The 19,381-nt window shown below is 43.0% G+C and overlaps 1 long non-coding RNA gene across 1 annotated transcript; it reads right to left on the reverse strand.

Moving 5' to 3' along the window:
* Positions 1–10,223: 10,223 nt before the first annotated feature.
* LOC121839553 lies at positions 10,224–15,950 on the reverse strand. Its single transcript, XR_006079000.1, has 3 exons — positions 15,635–15,950; positions 12,791–12,827; positions 10,224–10,417 (listed from the first exon to the last, which is right to left on the reverse strand). It is a non-coding gene; the product is annotated as an uncharacterized LOC121839553 (long non-coding RNA).
* Between the last annotated feature and the right edge of the window lie 3,431 nt (positions 15,951–19,381).

Genomic DNA, 19,381 nt, shown 5'->3' on the forward strand with positions numbered 1-19,381 from the left:
ATCCTTAGAGAGGACGTTTGCTGTCTCCACAATAGCATGATACAAATTAGTTGTTATAGGCCTAACATCAGCAACCATACATTCGAGCTCTAGAGAACTGCTGCATCTAGTCCCTGCAATAATTGAGGTACTATTGTCAGCCACTCTCTGTTCAACAAAGCAGCTGGAGGCACCTTGTTCTGGCTGTTGATCCACATCCCTGGTGATCAGTAGCTCGAGGTTATGGATTAGGGAGTCCAAAAACTGCTTTGCAAGTGCCTCCCTGGACCCTTTCAACTCGCATGTTGGCAGTCCCTTCTTGATGTTCACCAAGATCCGGCTCAGGATCTCTTTTGCACTGGTTACTACACCGTGTTGACTAAATCCGATGTTGCTTTCAGTGTTGAGGAGCAGTTGTACGGTGAACATTTCCTTCAATTTAGCCTGTACCATTTGAAGGATAATGTCAGAAACCAATTGGACTTGCTCCCAAAAGAGTATAGGGTCTGTGAGAGTATTTAATAAATCCTTGTTGGCATCAATTACAGTCCGCACACCCTCCAAGATGATATCTACCACACCAAATGCTGCCTCACCGGTGTTGTGTGGAAGCTTTATAGAGGGTGATCCCCCTTGGTAAATGGTGCAGATTTTGGAATCAAAAAGTGTGGTGATCTCATTTACAGTGTTTTCCAAGATCTGGCTCACTGCCATTGAGGCTATTTTATGGAATTCCATATTTTTTGATTGGCCCCAAATTGCAGATGGAATGTCTCCAATGTCAACAACCTCCTTTCTTGACATTGACGGCTGAGGTGACTGAACCACTTGTCTCTCCTGTTCCAGGTCACTGAACTCTCTGTTAAAGTCAGGTGTGGAATAACAGTAGGAGCACAGCTTTATCAAGCTTGAGCAAGACTGGTCTATGGATGAGGTGGTTGACAATAGAAGCTTGGGTTTTGAGTATGGCATTGTGTCCTGGAGAGATTCCATGGATTTGGATGTTCCGGGTTGTTTGTCAGGCTGGGGGCTAAATGATTTGATCTTCAATATCATGTCTTTGATTCTGTCAGACACAGCATGTAGAAATCTACTTAGTTGGCTATTAACAGAATCCTGTCCTCCTGTAGTATCCCTTGTGCATTCCTTTCCACAGAGATGAATCATGGTATCAATGACAGAAACAATAACCTGTGCTGTGGCATGAGGCAACTTCGATTCCAGTATTCTCTGCAATTCTACAGGGACACTGGGAAACACCTTTCCTGTCAGCTCAGGGAACAACGGCAGCAACTTCACAGAGACAACGCAAAGCATCTCTCTGGCAACTTGGCTGCTTCTGCTACATGTTGCTTGCAGGAGGACATAAGAGAGGCCAGCGTTGATGTCCCTTATTGCCACCTCAAAGATATCAGAGCTCACAGTCTTGGATGAACTCAGTGCTTTCAACAGATTGTCATCTCTAAGCTCTGACGAGAGAATTATGTTGCTTACTGACTCATCAATCTCAGACTGAATGCACTGATAGACGTCTTCTTGCGACCCACCTAACAGAACTACTACTGGTTCCACCAACAGTCTACTTCCATTCCTACTTGGCCTGGACCTGTTTGATCCACAGGGCAACTCACCGTGTTCATCGTCAACCTCATCCAACAAAGCACTCTTGGATCTGCTACTGAAATATCAAGATAGACATTGAAACATGCTATAATGTAATTTATGACATACACAAGATCATTTACCAAAACAAATGTTGCTTGCTCACTTGGTTTGTTCTGTTAGCATAGCAATGAGTTCAGAATTGTTGCTTGCTTTCATCTACATATAGGGCAGAAGTTGTCTAAAGAAACTTTGGCATGTTCAAACTCGAGCTCTTTTGTTCAAATTCTCTTTTCAGTTGAGCAATATTGGGGGGGGGCATGTAAAGTGTTAGTCCCATGTTTCATGATCCCCAAAATGTTCCATATGCGCAAAAAGCTTATTTCTCTCAAATGTTCTGTACAAATTTGTTTACATATCTGTTAGTGAGCATTTCTTCTTTGCTAAGATAATCCATCCACCTGACAGGTGTGGCATATCAAGAAGCTGATTAAACAGCATGATCCTTACACAGGTGCACTTTGTGCTGGGGACAATTTAATGTTAATTTCTCTACCAACTTCATTTTAGAGAATTTGGCAGTATGTCCAATCTGCCTCCCAACGACAGAGGCACGTGTATTGTGTCATGTGGGTGAGCAGTTTGCTGATGTCAACATTGTGAACAGAGTGCCCCATAGTGGTAGTGGGGTTATGATATGGGCAGGCATAAGCTATGGACAACGAACACAATTGCATTTTATCGATGCAATTTGAATGCACAGAGATACCGTGACGAGGTCCTGAGGCCCATTGTGAGGCCCATTTTTTTTAAATGGCATCTGTGACCAACAGATGCATATCTCTATTCCCAGTTGTGAAATCTATAGATTACAGCCTAATGAATTCATTTAAATAGACTTATTTCCTTATATGAATTGTAACTCAGTAAAATCTTTGAAATTGTTGCAATCGAACCCACAGCCCTAGCATTGCAAGCGCCATGCTCTACCAACTGAGCCACATCATCACATCAGCAAAAACTCATTGAAGTCTCAATGTACTCAATTACTGTATTGTGCATTGTTTTTCTTCATACTGATGGAAAGTCTACAGGTACAAACCTAGATGACCAGCCTGTGTACAATACACTAATGTACAAGTGGTTTGTAAGGATGGTAAATTAATACTGCACACAAAGTGGTTGTTTTCCATGTTATTTGATCAAGAAAAATATTTAATTTGATGTTATGTGTCTTTGCCCATAACTTTGCACCTTTTGATGTACATTTTTGAGGACAGGGTTTTGTTGTTGACAAATCCCAGAGAAAGGTTTGAGCCCTGAATGCTGATTGCCTGACAGCTGTGGTATATCAGACCGTATACCACGGGTATGACAAAACACTTATTTTTATTGCTCTAATTCCATTGGTAAACAGTTTATAATAGCAATAAGGCATCTTGGGGGTTTGTGATATATGGCCAATATACCACGGCTAAGGGCTGTGTCCAGGCACTCTGTGTTGTGTCGTGCATAAGAACAGCCCTTAGTCGTGGTATATTGGCCATATACCACACACCCTCTGGCCTTATTGCTTAATTATACAACTACATTTTTTGCCAAAGCAGAGATACTGACATTTTTTTGTGTGCCTGCGCTACAGATGTCTACAGTGCATTCGGAAAGTAATCAGACCCCTTCCCTTTTTCCACATTTTGTTACATTACAGCCTTATTCTAAAACTGATTAAATAAAATCCTCATCAATCTACACGCCATACCCCATAATGACAAAGCAAAAAATGCTTTTTAGATTTTTGTAATTATATATATATTTTTTCAAATGTAATTAAGTATTCAGACCTTATGCTATGACACTCGAAACTGAGCTCAGGTGCATCCTGTTTCCATTGATTATTGTTTTTTATTTATTTCACCTTTATTTAACCAGGTAGGCTAGTTGAGAACAAGTGAACATTTGCAACTGCGACCTGGCCAAGATAATGCAAAGCAGTGTGACACAGACAACAACACAGAGTTACACATGGAGTAGACAGTAAACAAGCCAATAACACAAACAAGTCAATGACACAGTAGAAAAAAGAAAGTATATATACAGTGTGTGCAAAAGGCATGAGGAGGTAGGCAATAAATAGGCCATAGGAGTGAATAATTACAATTTAGCAGATTAACACTGGAGTGAAAATTACAGATGATAATGTGCAAGTAGAGATACTGGTGTGCAAAAGAGCAGAAAAGTAAATAAAATAAAAACAGTATGGGGATGTGGTAGGTAGATTGGATGGGCTATTTACAGATGGACTATTATGTACAGCTGCAGTGATCGGTTAGCTGCTCAGATAGTTGATGTTTAAAGTTGGTGAGGGAAATAAAAGTCTCCAACTTCAGCGATTTTTGCAATTCGTTCCAGTCACTGGCAGCAGAGAACTGGAAGGAAAGGCGGCCAAATGAGGTGTTGGCTTTGGGGATGATCAGTGAGATATACCTGCTGGAACGTGTGCTACGGGTGGGTGTTGTTATCGTGACCAATAATCCTTGACATGTTTGTACAACTTGATTGGATTCCACATGTGGTAAATTCAATTGATTGGACATGATTTAGAAAAGCACACACCTGTCTATATAAGATTCCACAGTTGACAGTGCATGTCAGAGCAAAAACCAAGCCATGAGGTTGAAAGAATTATCTGTAGAGCTCTGAGACAGGATTGTTTTCGAGGCACAGATCTGGGGAAGGGTACAGAAAAATGTCTGCAGCATTGAAGGTCCCCAAGAACACAGTGGCCTAAAACTTTCTTAAATGGAAGAAGTTTGGAACAACCAAGAATCTTCCTAGAGCTGGCTGCCCGGCCAAACTGAGCAATCAGAGAAGGGCTTTGGTCAGGGAGGTGACCAAGATCCCGATGTTCACTCTGACAGAGCTCCAGAGTTCCTCTGTGGAGATGGGAGAACCTTCCAAAAGGACAACCATCTCTGCAGCACTCCACCAATCATGCCTTCATGGTAGAGTGGTTAGACAGAAGCCACTCCTCAGTAAAAAGCAAGACAGCCCGCTTGGGACTCTCAGACCATGAGAAACAAGATTCTCTGGTCTGAAGAAACCAAGATTGAACTCTTTGGCCTGAATGCCAAGCGTCACGTCTGGAGGAAACCTGGCACCATTCCTACGGTGAAGAATGGTAGTGGCAGCATCATACTGTGTGGTTGTTTTTCAGCAGCAGGGACAGGGAGACTAGTCAGGATTGAGGAAAAGATGAATGGAGCAAAGTACATAGAGATGCTTGATGAAAACCTGCTCCAGAGTGCTCAGGAACACAGACGGGGGCAAAGGTCCACCTTCCAACAGGACAATGACCCTAAGCACACAGCAAAGACAACACAGGAGTGGATTCGGGACACGTCTCTGAATGTCCTTTGGTGACCCAGCAGAGCCCGGACTTGAACCAGATCTAACAATTAACCTAAACCAAAAACCTAAAAATAGCCGTGCAGCAACACTCCCCATCCAACCTGACAGAGCTTGAGAGAAATCTGCAGAGAAGAATTGGAGAAACTCCCCAAATACAGGTATACCAAGTCTGTAGCATCATACCCAAGAAGACTTGACGCTGTAATCGCTGCCAAACGTGCTTCAACAAAGTACTGAGCAAAGGGTCTGAATACTTATGTAAATGTGATATTTCCGGGGGGGGTTTCTTCTAAAAACCTGTTTTCGCTTCATCATTATAGGGTATTGTGTGTAGTATGATGAGGGAAAATAACTATTTAATCAGTTTTAGAATAAGGCTGTAACATAAAAAAAGGTGAAAAAATTCAAGGGGTCTGAATACTTTCCGAATATACTGTCTATATTGGTGCTCTAATCCTACTAAAGACCCAGTGCAAAACTTTTGCCAATTTTTTTTCTTCAAATTTTTATATATTTTGAATACATACAGTACCAGTCAAAAGTTTGGACACACCTACTCATTCAAGGGTTTTTCTCTATTTTTTTTTACTATTTTCTACATTGTAGAATAATAGCGAAGACATCAAAACTATGAAATGACACATATGAAACCATGTAATAACCAAAAAAGTGTTTGGTTCAAATCAAAATCTATTTTAAATCAAAATATATTTTATATTGAAGATTCTTCAAAGTAGCCACCCATTGCCTTAAAGACTTTTGTTGTGGATAAAGAGTTACCTGTCCAACAGAACACAGAGGGTGTTCTTTAATGGAAGCGTATCCAACATAATCCAGGTATAATCAGGAAAGCTGTCTAGGCCCCTTACTTTTTTCAATCTTTATTAACGACATGCCACTGGCTTTGAGTAAAACCAGTGTGTCTATGTATGCGGATGACTCAACACTATACAGTCGTGGCCAAAAGTTTTGAGAAGTCTCCTGCCTCAGTTTGTATGATGGCAATTTGCATATACTCCAGAATGTTATGAAGAGTGATCAGATGAATTACAATTAATTGCAAAGTCCCTCTTTGCCATGCAAATGAACTGAATCCCCCCAAAACATTTCCACTGCATTTCAGCCCTGCCACAAAAGGACTAGCTGACATCATGTCAGTGATTCTCTCATTAATACAGGTGTGAGTGTTGACGAGGACAAGGCTGGAAATCACTCTGTCATGCTGATTGAGTTCGAACAACAGACTGGAAACTTCAAAAGAAGGGTGGTGCTTGGAATCATTGTTCTTCCTCTGTCAACCATGGTTACCTGCAAGGAAACAAGTGCCATCATCATTGCTTTGCACAAAAAGGGCTTCACAGGCAAGGATATTGCTGCCAGTAAGATTGCACCTAAATCAACCATTTATCGGATCATCAAGAACTTCAAGGAGAGCAGTTCAATTGTTGTGAAGAAGGCTTCAGGTCGCCCAAGAAAGTCCAGCAAGCACCAGGACCGTCTCCTAAAGTTGATTCAACTGCGGGATCGGGGCACCACCAGTACAGAGCTTGCTCAGGAATGGCAGCAGGCAGGTGTGAGTGCATCTGCACGCACAGTGAGGCAAAGACTTTTGGAGGATTGCCTGGTGTCAAAAAAGGCAGCAAAGAAGCCACTTCTCTCCAGGAAAAACATCAGGGACAGACTGATATTCTGCAAAAGGTACAGGGATTGGACTGCTGAGGACTGGAGTAAAGTCATTTTCTCTGATGAATCCGCTTTCCGATTGTTTGGGGCATCCGGAAAAAAGCTTGTCCGGAGAAGAAAGTGAGCGCTACCATCAGTCCTGTGTCATGCCAACAGTAAAGCATCCTGAGACCATTCATGTGTGGGGTTGCTTCTCAGCCAAGGGAGTGGGCTCAATCACAATTTTGCCAAGAACACAGCCATGAATAAAGAACGGTACAAACACATCCTCCGAGAGCAACTTCTACCAACCATCCAGGAACAGTTTGGTGACGAACAATGCCTTTTCCAGCATGATGGAGCACCTTGCCATAAGGCAAAAGTGATAACTAAGTGGCTCGGGGAACAAAACATATTTTTGGTCCATGGACAGGAAACTCCCCAGACCATGAATCCCATTGAGAACTTGTTTACAATCCTCAAGAGACGGGTGGACAAACAAAAACCTACAGATTCTGACAAACTCCAAGCATTGATTATGCAAGAATGGGCTGCCATCAGTCAGGATGTGGTCCAGAAGTTAATTGACAGCATGCCAGGGCAGATTGCAGAGGTCTTGAAAAAGAAGGGTCAACACTGCAAATATTGACTCTTTGCATCAACTTCATGTAATTGTCAATAAAAGCCTTTAACAATTATGAAATGCTTGTAAATATACTTAAGTATTCCATAGTAACATCTGACAAAAATATCTAAAGACACTGAGGCAGCAGACTTAGTGAAAATTAATATTTGTGTCATTCTCAAAACTTTTGACCACGACTGTACATGTCAGCTAATACAGCGACTGAAAGGACTGCAACACTTAACAAAGAGCTGCAGTTAGTTTCAGAATGAGTGGCAAGGAATAAGTTAGTCCGAAATATTTATAAAACTAAAAGCATTGTATTTGGGATAAATCATTCACTAAACCCTAAACCTCAACTAAATCGTAATGAATAACGTAGAATTTGAGCAAGTTGAGGTGACTAAACTGCTTGGAGTAACCCTGGATTGCTTTCTTAACAGCACTATAAACAAGGCAGGTCCTATAAGCCCTAGTTTTGTCGCACCTGTTCAGTCGTGTGGTCAGGTGCCACAAAGAGGGACTTAGGAAAATTGCAATTGGCTTGGTCATAGTGGAGTTTGGAGTGTGACTGTTTGAGATTGTGGACAGGTGTCTTTTATACTGATAACAAGTTCAAACAGGTGCCATTAATACAGGTAACGAGTGGAAAACAGAGGAGCCGCTTAAAGAAGAAGTTTCAGGTCTGTGAGAGACAGAAATCTTGCTTGTTTGTAGGTGACCAAATACTTATTTTCCACCATAATTTGCAAATTAATTAATTAAAAATCCTACAATGTGATTTTCTGGATTTTTTTTCCTCATTTTGTCTGTCATAGTTGAAGTGTACCTATGATGAAAATTACAGGCCTCTCTCATCTTTTTAAGTGGGAGAACTTGCACAATTGGTGGCTGACTAAATACTTTTTTGCCCCACTGTAGGTCTGTAGCAATTTGGGTCTAGAATGTCTCCCCCTTTGAAGAGGGGGATAACCGCGGCAGCTTTCCAATCTTTGGGAATCTCAGACGATATGAAAGAGAGATTGAACAAGCTAGTAATAGGGGTTGCAACAATTTCGTCAGATAATTTAAAAAAGAGAGGGTCCAGATTGTCTAGCCCGGCTGATTTGTAGGGGTCCCGGTTTTGCAGTTCTTTAAGAACATCAGCTATCTGGATTTGGGTGAAGGAGAAATGGGGGAGGCTTGGGGGAGTTGCTGTGGGGAGTGCAGGGCTGTTGACCGGGGTAGGGGTAGCCAGCTGGAAAGCATGGCCAGCCGTAGAAAAATGCTTATTGAAATTCTCAATTTTAGTGGATTTATCAGTGGTGACAGTGTTTCCTAGCCTCAGTGCAGTGAGCAGCTGGGAGGAGGTGCTCTTATTATCCATGGACTTTACAGTGTCCCAGAAATTTTTTGAGTTTGTGCTACAGAATGCAAATTTCTGCTTGAAAAAGCTTTCCTAGCTGCCTGTGTATATCTGTTCCTGACTTCCCTGAAAAGTTGCATATCACAGGGGCTATTCGATGCTAATGCAGAATGTTTTTGTGCTGGTCAAGGGCAGTCAGGTCTGGAGAGAACCAAGGGCTATATCTGTTCCTGGTTCTACATTTTTTGAAAGGAGCATGCTTATTTAAGATGGTGAGGAAGACACTTTTAAAGAATGACAAGTCATCCTCTACTGATGGGATGAGTTCAATATCCTTCCGGGACACCCGGGCCAGGTCGATTAGGAAGGCCTGCTCCCTGAAGTGTTTTAGGGAGCGTTTGATAGTGATGAGTGGTGGTCGTTTGACCGCAGACCTGTTACGGATGTAGGCAATGAGGCAGTGATCGCTGAGATCTTGGTTGAAAACAGCAGAGGTATATTTAGGTTCATTGATCATTTGTGAGAGGTTAAGGGCATCAAGCTTAGATTGTAGGATGGCCGGGGTGTTAAGCATGTCCCAGTTTAGGTCATCTAGCAGCACAAGCTCTGAAGATAGATGGGGGGCGATCAGTTCACATATGGTGTCCAGGGCACAGCTGGGGGCAGAGGGTGGTCTATAGCAAGCGGCAACGGTGAGAGACTTGTTTCCACACAAAGTGGAGGAGAGATTGACTTCATCACTACTTGTATTTGTGAGATGTATTGACATGTTGAATGCACTGAGCTGTCTGTTTGAACTACTGGCACCCATGCATACCCCACAAGACATGCCACCAGAGGTCTCTTCACAGTCCACAAGTCCAGAACAGACTATGGGAGGCGCACAGTACTACAAAGAGCCATGCGTAAATGGAACTCTATTTCACATCAAGTAACTCATGCAAGCAGTCAAATTAGATTTGAAAAAAATACACCATATGGAATAGTGGGGACTGTGAAGAAACACAAACATACACAATACACAAACGTACACATTCATTTTGTGTTGTAGATATGTGGTAGTAGAGTAAGACCCTGAGGGCACACACTTAATGTGTTGTGAAATCTGTTGTGAATGTATTATAATGTTTTTAAAATTGTATAACTGCCTTAATTTTGCTGGATCCCAGGAAGAGTAGCTGCTCTCTGTGTGCATTAATGTTAGCTCTCTGTATACATCTAAGGGCCAGCCATGCTGCCCTGTTCTGAGCCAATTGCAATTTTCCTTAAGTACCTCTTTGTGGAACCTGACCACACGACTGAACAGTAGTCCCTGGTGCGACAAACCTAGGGCCTGTATGACCTGCCTTGTTGATAATGCTGCTAAGGAGGCAGAAGAGCACTTTATTATGGACAGACTTCTCCCCATCATAGCTAATGTTGTATCAATATGTTTTGACCATGACCGTTTACAATCTGTGGCATCAGCTAATGGGGATCCATAATAAATACAATTCAGAGAACAGCAGAGTAGCAGTACAGTCAATGTATGACATGTGATAATTAACACAGGTCAAAGTTCTTACCACTGACCATAGAGTACTATTACGTTCAAAATACCTTGATGGAAAGGGACAGATCACAACTGAGCATTCCTCTGTTCGTGAACAGCTGGAGGGGGTGGACAATATTGAAGATCCGTTAGTGGTGATGATTTCCCAGGTCAGGTCCAGGGCAGGCTTCACAGCAGTCCCAACGGCCTCTTTCACCCATGATAGGATGGTGTTGCAGGTCTCATTAAAGTCCTCTCTTGTCATCTTTTTTTACACAGAGTGGCAAGAAAAGTCAGATCTTTTTTTAAATTAGAGGTAATGTGAATACCAAAGATATTTAGCACTTTGTCTTTTGACATGTCTCCTGAAACTACATTACTAAAGAGATTTTTAAAGAGATTTTTACAATATACTGTAATAGTATATGAGTAACAACAATTGAGGGATTTGATGGTGAGGAAGGGCACAGTTGAAGTCAGAAGTTTACATACACCTTAGCCACATTTAAACTCAGTTTTTCACAATTCCTGACATTTAATCCTACTAAAAATGTTCTGTTTTAGGTCAGTTAGGATCACCACTTTATTTTAAGAATGTAAAATAGTAGTAGAGAGAATGATTTATTTCAGCTTTTATTTCTTTAATCACATTCCCAGTGGGTCAGAAGTTTACATACTCAATTAGCATTTGAGAGCATTGCCTTTAAATTGTTTAACGTGGGTCAAATGTTTCAGGTAGCCTTCCACAAGCTTCCCACAATAAGTTGGGTAAATTTTGGCCCATTCCTCCTGACAGAGCTGGTGCAACTGAGTCAGGTTTGTAGGCCTCCTTGCTCGCACACACTTTTTTAGTTCTGCCCACAAATGTTCTATAGGATTGAGGTCAAGGCTTTGTGATGGCGACTCCAATACCTTGACTTTGTTGTCCTTAAGCCATTTTGCCACAACTTTGGAAGTATGCTTGGGGTCATTGTCCATTTGGAATACCCATTTGCGACCAAGCTTTCACTTCCTGACGGATGTCTTGAGTTGCTTCAATATATCCACATCATTTTCCTACCTCATGATGCCATCTATTTTGTGAAGTGCACCAGTACCTCATGCAGCAAAGCAACCCCACAACATGATGCTGCCTCCCCCGTGTTTCACGGTTGGGATGGAGTTCTTCGGCTTGCAAGCCTCCCCTTTTTTCCTCCAAACATAACAATGGTCATTATGGCCAAACAGTTGGGTTGCAAACAGTTGTGTGCTGCTCCAGTTTCAACTGTTCTGCCTGTGATTATTATTATTTGACCATGCTGGCCATTTATGAACATTTGAACATCTTGGCCATGTTCTGTTATAATCTCCATCTGGCACTGCCAGAAGAGGACTGGCCACCCCACATAGCCTGGTTCCTCTCTAGGTGTCTTCCTAGGTTTAGGCCTTTCTAGGGAGTTTTTCCTAGCCACCGTGCTTCTACCCCTGCATTGCTTGCTGTTTGGGGTTTTAGGCTGGGTTTCTGTACAGCACTTTGAGATATCAGCTGATGTACGAAGGGCTATATAAATACATTTGATTTGATTTGATTCTGTTTGTTTCAAATTTCTCCAAAAAGAACGATCTTTGTCCCCATGTGCAGTTGCAAACCGTCGTCTTGCTTTTTTATGGCGGTTTTGGAGCAGAGGCTTCTTCCTTGCTGAGCGGCCTTTCAGGTTATGTCGATATAGGACTCGGTTTACTGTGGATATAGATGCTTTTGTACTTGTTTCCTCTTCACAAGGTCCTTTGCTGTTGTTCTGGGATTGATTTGCACTTTTCGCACCAAAGTACCTTCATCTCTAGGAGACAGAACGCATCTCCTTCCTGAGCGGTATGACGGCTGCATGGTCCCATGGTGTTTATACGTGTACTATTGTTTGTACAAATGAACGTGGTACCTTCATGCGTTTGGAAATTGCTCCCAAGGATGAACCAGACTTGTGGAGGTCTACAATATTTTTTTCAGAGGTCTTGGCTGATTTCTTTTGATTTTCCCATGATGTTAAGCAAAGAGGCACTGAGTTTGAAGGTAGGCCTTGAAATACATCCACAGGTACACCTCCAATTGGCTCAAATTATGTCAATGTCAGTCAACTTAGTGTATGTAAACTTCTGACCCACTGGAATTGTGAAACAGTGAATTATAAGTGAAATAATCTGTCTGTAAACAATTGTTGGAAAAATTACTTGTGTCATGCACAAAGTAGATGTCCTAACCGACTTGCCAAAACTATAGTTTGTTAACAAGAAATTTGTGGAGTGGTTGAAAAGCAGGTTTTAATGACCTAGGTGTATGTAAACTTCCAACCTCGACTGTATGTTGAATGAACAGGAGGCTGGTGGGAGGAGCTCTATGAAGTAGGCTTCGGTGATAATACCATTTACCCTGTATGGTACAGAAACGGTATGACAAGGAGTCTGGTGGGAGGAGCTATAGCAGGACGGGCTCAATGTAATGGCTGGAATGGAATAATGGAACAGTGTCAAACGTGGTTTTCATATGTTTGATGTATTTGATACCGTTCCATCTTTCCATTCTAGCCATTGCAATGAGCCCGTCCTCCTATAGTTCCTCCCACCAGCCTCTTCTGGTGGAATAAAGAGAAAATAATCTTACATTGCCTGGCATCTCCCCTTGTATGGACTGCCACTGCCTGAAACAAATGGCAATTAAAATGTGTTCCAATTTGATTTAAATGTAGATTGAGTAATATGACGTAAACATGAGCCGTGGCACAACTGCCGACACAAAGACAGTGCGAAACAATGTTGCAGGAGAGAGAGAAGCTAATTCCTGTGCACAAAGGCAGATGCTTAATAGTATCTGTGTTTGGGTGCTGATGAGTGCAGCCTCATGCTTCGCCATCTCTCTGCAATATCTTTGGTCACGTCATAAATCAAATCAAATAACAACACCTTACAGTGAAATGCTTACTTACAAGCCCTTAACCAACATTGCGGCAGGGTAGCCTAGTGGTTAGAGCGTTGGACTAGTAACCGGAAGGTTGCAAGTTCAAACCCCCGAGCTGACAAGGTACAAAATCTGTCGTTCTGCCCCTGAACAGGCAGTTAACCCACTGTTCCTAGGCCGTCATTGAAAATAAGAATTTGTTCTTAACTGACTTGCCTAGTAAAATAGAGGTTAAAAAAAATGGGGGGGTGCAAATAGTCTGGTTGGCTTGGGGGTAGAAGCTGTTTAGAAGCCTCTTGGACCTAGACTTGGCGCTCCAGTACCGCTTGCCGTGCGGTAGCAGAGAGGACAGTCTATGACTAAGGTGGCTGGAGTTGAGCCTTCTCTGACACCGCCTGGTATTAAGGTCCAGGATGGCAGGAAGCTTGGTCCCGGTGATGTACTGGGCCATATGCACCACCCTCTGTAGTGCCTTGCTGTCCGGAGGCTGAGCAGTTGCCACCCGTCAGGATGCTCTCGATGGTACAGCTGTAAAACCTTTTGAGGATCTGAGGACACATGCCAAATCTTTTCAGTCTCCTGAGGGGGAATAGGTTTTGTTGAGCCCTCTTCACGATTGTCTTGGTGTGGTTGGACCATGTTAGTTTGTTGGTGATGTGGACGCCAAGGAACTTGAAGCTCTCAACCTGCTCCACTACAGCCCCGTCGATGAGAATGGGGGCGTGCTCGGTCCTCCTTTTCCTGTAGTCCACAATCATCTCCTTTGTCTTGATCACATTGAGGGAGAGGTTGTTGTCCTTGCACCACATGGTCAGGTCTCTGACCTCCTCCCCATAGGCTGTCTCATCGTTGTCGGTGATCAGGCCTACCACTGTTGTGTCATCAGCAAATGTAATGATGGTGTTGGAGTCATGCCTGGCCGTGCAGTCATGAGTGAACAGGGAGTACAGGAGGGGACTGAGTACGCACCCCTGAGGGGCCCCCGTGTTGAGGATCAGCGTGGCGGATGTGTTGTTACCTACCCTTACCACCTGGGGGCGGGCCGTCAGGAAGTCCAGGATCCAGTTGCAGAGCGAGGTGTTCAGTCCCAGGGTTCTTAGCTTTGTGATGAGCTTTGAGGGCACTATGGTGTTGAATGCTGAGCTGTAGTCAATTAATAGCATTCTCACACAGGTGTTCCTTTTGTCCAGGTGGGAAAGGGCAGTGTGGAGTGCAATAGAGATTGCATCATCTGTGGTATGCAAATTGGAGTGGGTCTAGGGTTTTTGGGATAATGGTGTTGATGTGAGCCATGACCAGCCTTTCAAAGCCTTTCATGGCTACAGATGTGAGTGCTACGGGTCGGTAGTCATTTAGGCAGGTTACCTTAGTGTTCTTGGGCACAAGGACTATGGTGGTCTGTTGGTATTACAGACTCAGACAGTGAGAGGTTGAGAATGTCAGTGAAGACACTTGACAGTTGGTCAGTGTAACGCATGTGAAACGGCTAGTTTAGTTAGCGGTGGTGTGCGCTAAATAGCGCTTCAATCGGTGACGTCACTTGCTCTGAGATCTTGAAGTAGTGGTTCCCCTTGCTCTGCAAGGGCCGTGGCTTTTGTGGAGCGATGGGTAACGATACTTCGAGGGTGACTGTTGTTGATGTGTGCAGAGGGTCCCTGGTTCGCGCCCGGGTATGGGCGAGGAGACGGTCTAAAGTTATGCTGTTATATTGATGCTGTTGACGCGGATGACTGTTTGCTGCGGAAAAGGAGGAGGTCAAAAGGGGGGTGAGTGTAACGGATGTGAAACGGCTAGCTTAGTTAGCGGTGGTGCGCGCTAAATAGCGTTTCAATCGGTGACGTCACTTGCTCTGAGACCTTGAAGTAGTGGTTCCCCTTGCTCTGCAAGGGCCGTGGCTTTTGTGGAGTGATGGGTAACGATGCTTCGTGGGTGACTGTTGTTGATGTGTGCAGAGGGTCCCTGGTTCGCGCCCGGGTATGGGCGAGGGGACGGTCTAATATACTGTTACATCAGCACATGCTCGGAGTACACGTACTGGTAATTCGTCTGGCCCAGCGGCCTTGTGAACGTTGACCTGTTTAAAGGTCTTTACTCACATATCGCTGGTCAATAGAAATAATTCAAATGGCTATGTTCCAGGTCTACAACAGAGCCATAGATTTCTACATAGCCTGGCATTTGCATTGCACAGATGATCAGATCTCACAACGCCTGGAGAAGTGTTGAATATTACTGCACTGTTGGAACTAGAAGCAGAAGCATTTCGCCACACTCGCATTAACATCTGCTAACCATGTGTGTGACAAATAACATTTGATTTTATTTGAAAGTCTAAGGATCCACTTCAATATGATACATCCTGAGACAATAAAACAACCAGGCGTTGTCAGATCTGATCATGTGTGCAATGCAACTTCAGTACAGCCAGATCAATCTATGGCTCTGTTGTAGGCCTAATGTGTATATGCACTTCATAAATTGACAACTGCTGGGGATCCGTCGACATCATACCAACCCTGAACCACAAAGGATATGTAAAAAATACCTTACTTGTCAGATAGACCCTTAGTGACATTGAACACAGCAGGTGTTGGACTGGTTGCTCCGACAGCCAGAGTTGATTTCTTCCCTGTCTTCTGGAACCAAACCAACTCTGTAAGCCCAAAAATGAAGTTGATTAGATGTTTAATCTTTACAGTGTAACAAGTACTTGACAAAGGCTGTTACGACTCCCGCCGAAGTTGGCTCCTCCGCCTGTTCGGGTGGTGCTCGGCGGTCATCGTCACCAGCCGCCACCGATCCCTTTTTCTTTTCTGTTAGTTTTGTCTCATTTGTTACACCTGTTCCTATTTTGTGTGTGCTTGATTTTCTTCCCTATTTTGGCGTATGGAACCCGCCCCTTTGTTGTGCGGGATTATTTTGATGTTCACGTTGTATCGTTGGTGTTGTTAGTGCTCTGGACCTTGTTACCCGTTGTTTTGGGTTGGTCAGTGTTTGCGCCCTGCGTGTTGGGCATTTCATTTTTGTGCCGTATTAAAGTGCACTTTTCCCCTGGACCTCTCTGCGCCTGATTCCTCGCTACACACCTAGCCAGCCGTGACAAAGGCTTAACAACGAATCTAAGTATCAACCCACTGGGCACACATGTCATTTAAACGTCTAGTTTTGAATTACATTTGGTTGAGTTGTCAACTAATGTGAATTCAACGTGAAATCAACAAAAAATGTCACCATGTCATTAGACTTAGGCTAAAATTTGTCTGAAAAAATAAATAATTCTCTTGCACTGATTTTCAAATCCAATCAGTTATCCACTTTGATTCAACATCATCACATTAAATGTTTTGGTTGAAATGAAGTGGAAACAACATTGATTCAACCAGTTTTTGCTTATTGGGAAATGTATGTTGTCCTTCATCTACACTGAGCAAAAATATAAAAGCAACATGCAACAATTTCAAAGACTTAACTGAGATACATTTCATATAAGGAAATCAGTCAATTGAAATAAATTCATAAGAACCTAATCTCAGGCTAAGACCCAGATGCAGAGACAATTGGCAGGCAAAAGGTATGTCAAGGCAGGCAAAGAGTCGTAATCCAAATCAGAGTCAGGCAGGTACAGGGCGGCAAGCAGGATCAGGGTCAGGACATGCAGAAAGGTCAGAGCTGGGAGGACTAAGAAAAACAAAAACTTGAGCACAGGAAACACGATGGTAGGACTTGATGGGACAAGATGAACTGGCAACAGACAAACAGAAAACGCAGGTATAAATACACGGGATAATGGGGGAAGATGGGAGACAACTGGTGGGGGATGGAGACAAGCACAAAGACAGGTCAAACAGATCAAGGTGTGACAGATTTCACATGACTGGGAATCCAGATATGCATCTGCTGGTCACAGATACCTTAAAAAAAGGTAGGGACGTGGATCAGAAAACCAGTCAGTATTTGGTGTAACCACCATGTGCAGCGCGACACATCTCCTTTGCATAGAGTTGATCAGGCTGTTGATTGTGGCCTATGGAATGTGGTGCCACTCCTCTTCAATGGCTGTGCGAAGTTGCTGGATATTGGCGGGAACTGGAACACGCTGTCGTACACAATGATCCAGAGCATCCCAAACATGCTCAATTGGTGACATGTCTGGTGAGTATGCAGGCCATGGAAGAACTGGGACATTTTCAGCACCCAGGAATTGTTTACAGATTCTTGCGTTATCATGCTAAAACATGAGGTGATGGTGGCGGATGAATGACATGACAATGGTTTGATCAGGATATTGTCACTGTATCTTTGTGCATTCAAATTGCCATCCATAAAATGCAATTGTGTTCGTTGTCCGTAGCTTATGCTTGCCCATACCATAACCCCTCCGCCAACATGGGGCACTCTGTTCACAACGTTGACATCAGCAAATCGCTCGCCCCCATGACCCAATACATGCTGTCTGCCATCTGCCCGGTACAGTTGAAACCGTGATTCATCCATGAAGAGTACACTTCTCCAGCGTGCCAATGGCCATCGAAGGTCAACATTTGCCAACTGAAGTCGGTTACAACGCCGAACTGCAGTCAGGTCTAGACCCTGGTGAGGACGACGAGCTTCCCTGAAACGGTTTCTGACAGTTTGTGCAGAAATTCTTTGGTTGTGCAAACCCAGTTTCACCAGTCTGGGTGGCTGGGCTCAGACGATCCCACAGGTGAAAAAGCAGGTTGTGGAGGTCCTGGGCTGGGGTGATTACACTTGGTCTGCAGTTGTGAGGCCGGTTGGACGTACTGACAAACTCTCTAAAACGTTGGAGGTGGCTTATGGTAGAGCAATTAACATTCAATTCTCTGGCAACAACTCCGGTGGACATTCCTGCATTCAGCATGCCAATTGCACGCTTTCTCAAAACTTGAGACATCTGTGGCATTGTGCTGTGTGACAAAATGGCACATTTTAGAGTGGTCTTTTATTGTCCCCAGTATAAGGTGCACCTGTGTAATTATCATGCTGTTTAATCAGCTTCTTGATATACCACACCTGTCAGGTGGATGGATTCTCTTGGCAAAGGAGAAATGCTCACTAACAGGGATGTAAACAAATTTGTGCACAAAATTTGAGAGAAATACACTTTGTTCATATGGAAAACTTCTGAGATCTGTTATTTCAGCTCATCAAACCAACACTTTACATGTTTTTTTTTGTTTTTTTTTCAGTTTACCAAACTGGTACTCAAGTATTTCCTTATTATACAAAATCTGTTGTGTAAGACGCCCAAACTGAAAAAACACCATCCATTTGCCTATTTAACCCTTGGCTTATAGGTCTAAATTGAAATGTTTCTAACAGAATAAATATAAAAAGCATATGCATAAGCATAGTAGCATTTGAAAGGGAACAGTTTGCGGATTTAGGGAAAATTTGAACCAAAGATGAGGACACAACAGTTCACCTGACACAAGACTTTTGATTTAATGTGCATTTTATATTTACTTTACTTTTCGCTGCATTTGTTGATTACGAAATCTGAAAATAAGAAAGAATATTCCTGGAAAATGTGGAGTAGGTGCAACATGACAAAAAAATGGGTTTGAGTGAGAGGACTAACTGGTATCTCCAAGTGGACACACGCTTCTCCAAAAAGTGCAAAGTTCCTAAGTCATTTCGATGCACTTTAATCGCTCAAATGAACCGAAGCAAACACACTTGTAGTTGTTTTGAACATAACCTTGCATCCCCACCATCATACGATTACTGTTGTTGTTTACGCAATAAAAAAAAACAGCCCATGGGTCAGGTGGGCATCATTTGAAATCTTGTTCTATTGCCAACATGACTAGCTAAGTTATAAAATACAATCTTACAGTGTTAGGCTTTCATAGGGCAATTCAGAGAAACAAATCATGATTTTGATGCGCATTGAAAGGAGTCATGCATGCGTTCAGGTACGTGTTCCACAGGAAATTGGCTCCACAATAGACAAACATAGGCTCATTCTGTTCAGAACAACCCAGGGTACCACGTTATGTCATCTTGTAACTACATCAAACATAGTGATCATAAACGTTGACACTGTATATGACATGAGTTTTATGATATGGAAATGTCAAGTGCACATTTGGACTCGGGTGTTTGACTTGCTTGTAGGACATCAAAGCAATATTTATTATAATCCTCAACCTCATCTTTCAAAATACATTGAGCCCTCTTAATTTACAGCATTTCCCTCACTCAGACAACGAAAAAGGTGCAAACATTGCACAATTAGCGGGAGGGATGGGGGTAACTTTGTTGCGTCCGCATTCT

Source organism: Oncorhynchus tshawytscha, linkage group LG16, assembly GCF_018296145.1.
Source record: "Oncorhynchus tshawytscha isolate Ot180627B linkage group LG16, Otsh_v2.0, whole genome shotgun sequence".
NCBI classification, from domain to species: domain Eukaryota; kingdom Metazoa; phylum Chordata; class Actinopteri; order Salmoniformes; family Salmonidae; genus Oncorhynchus; species Oncorhynchus tshawytscha.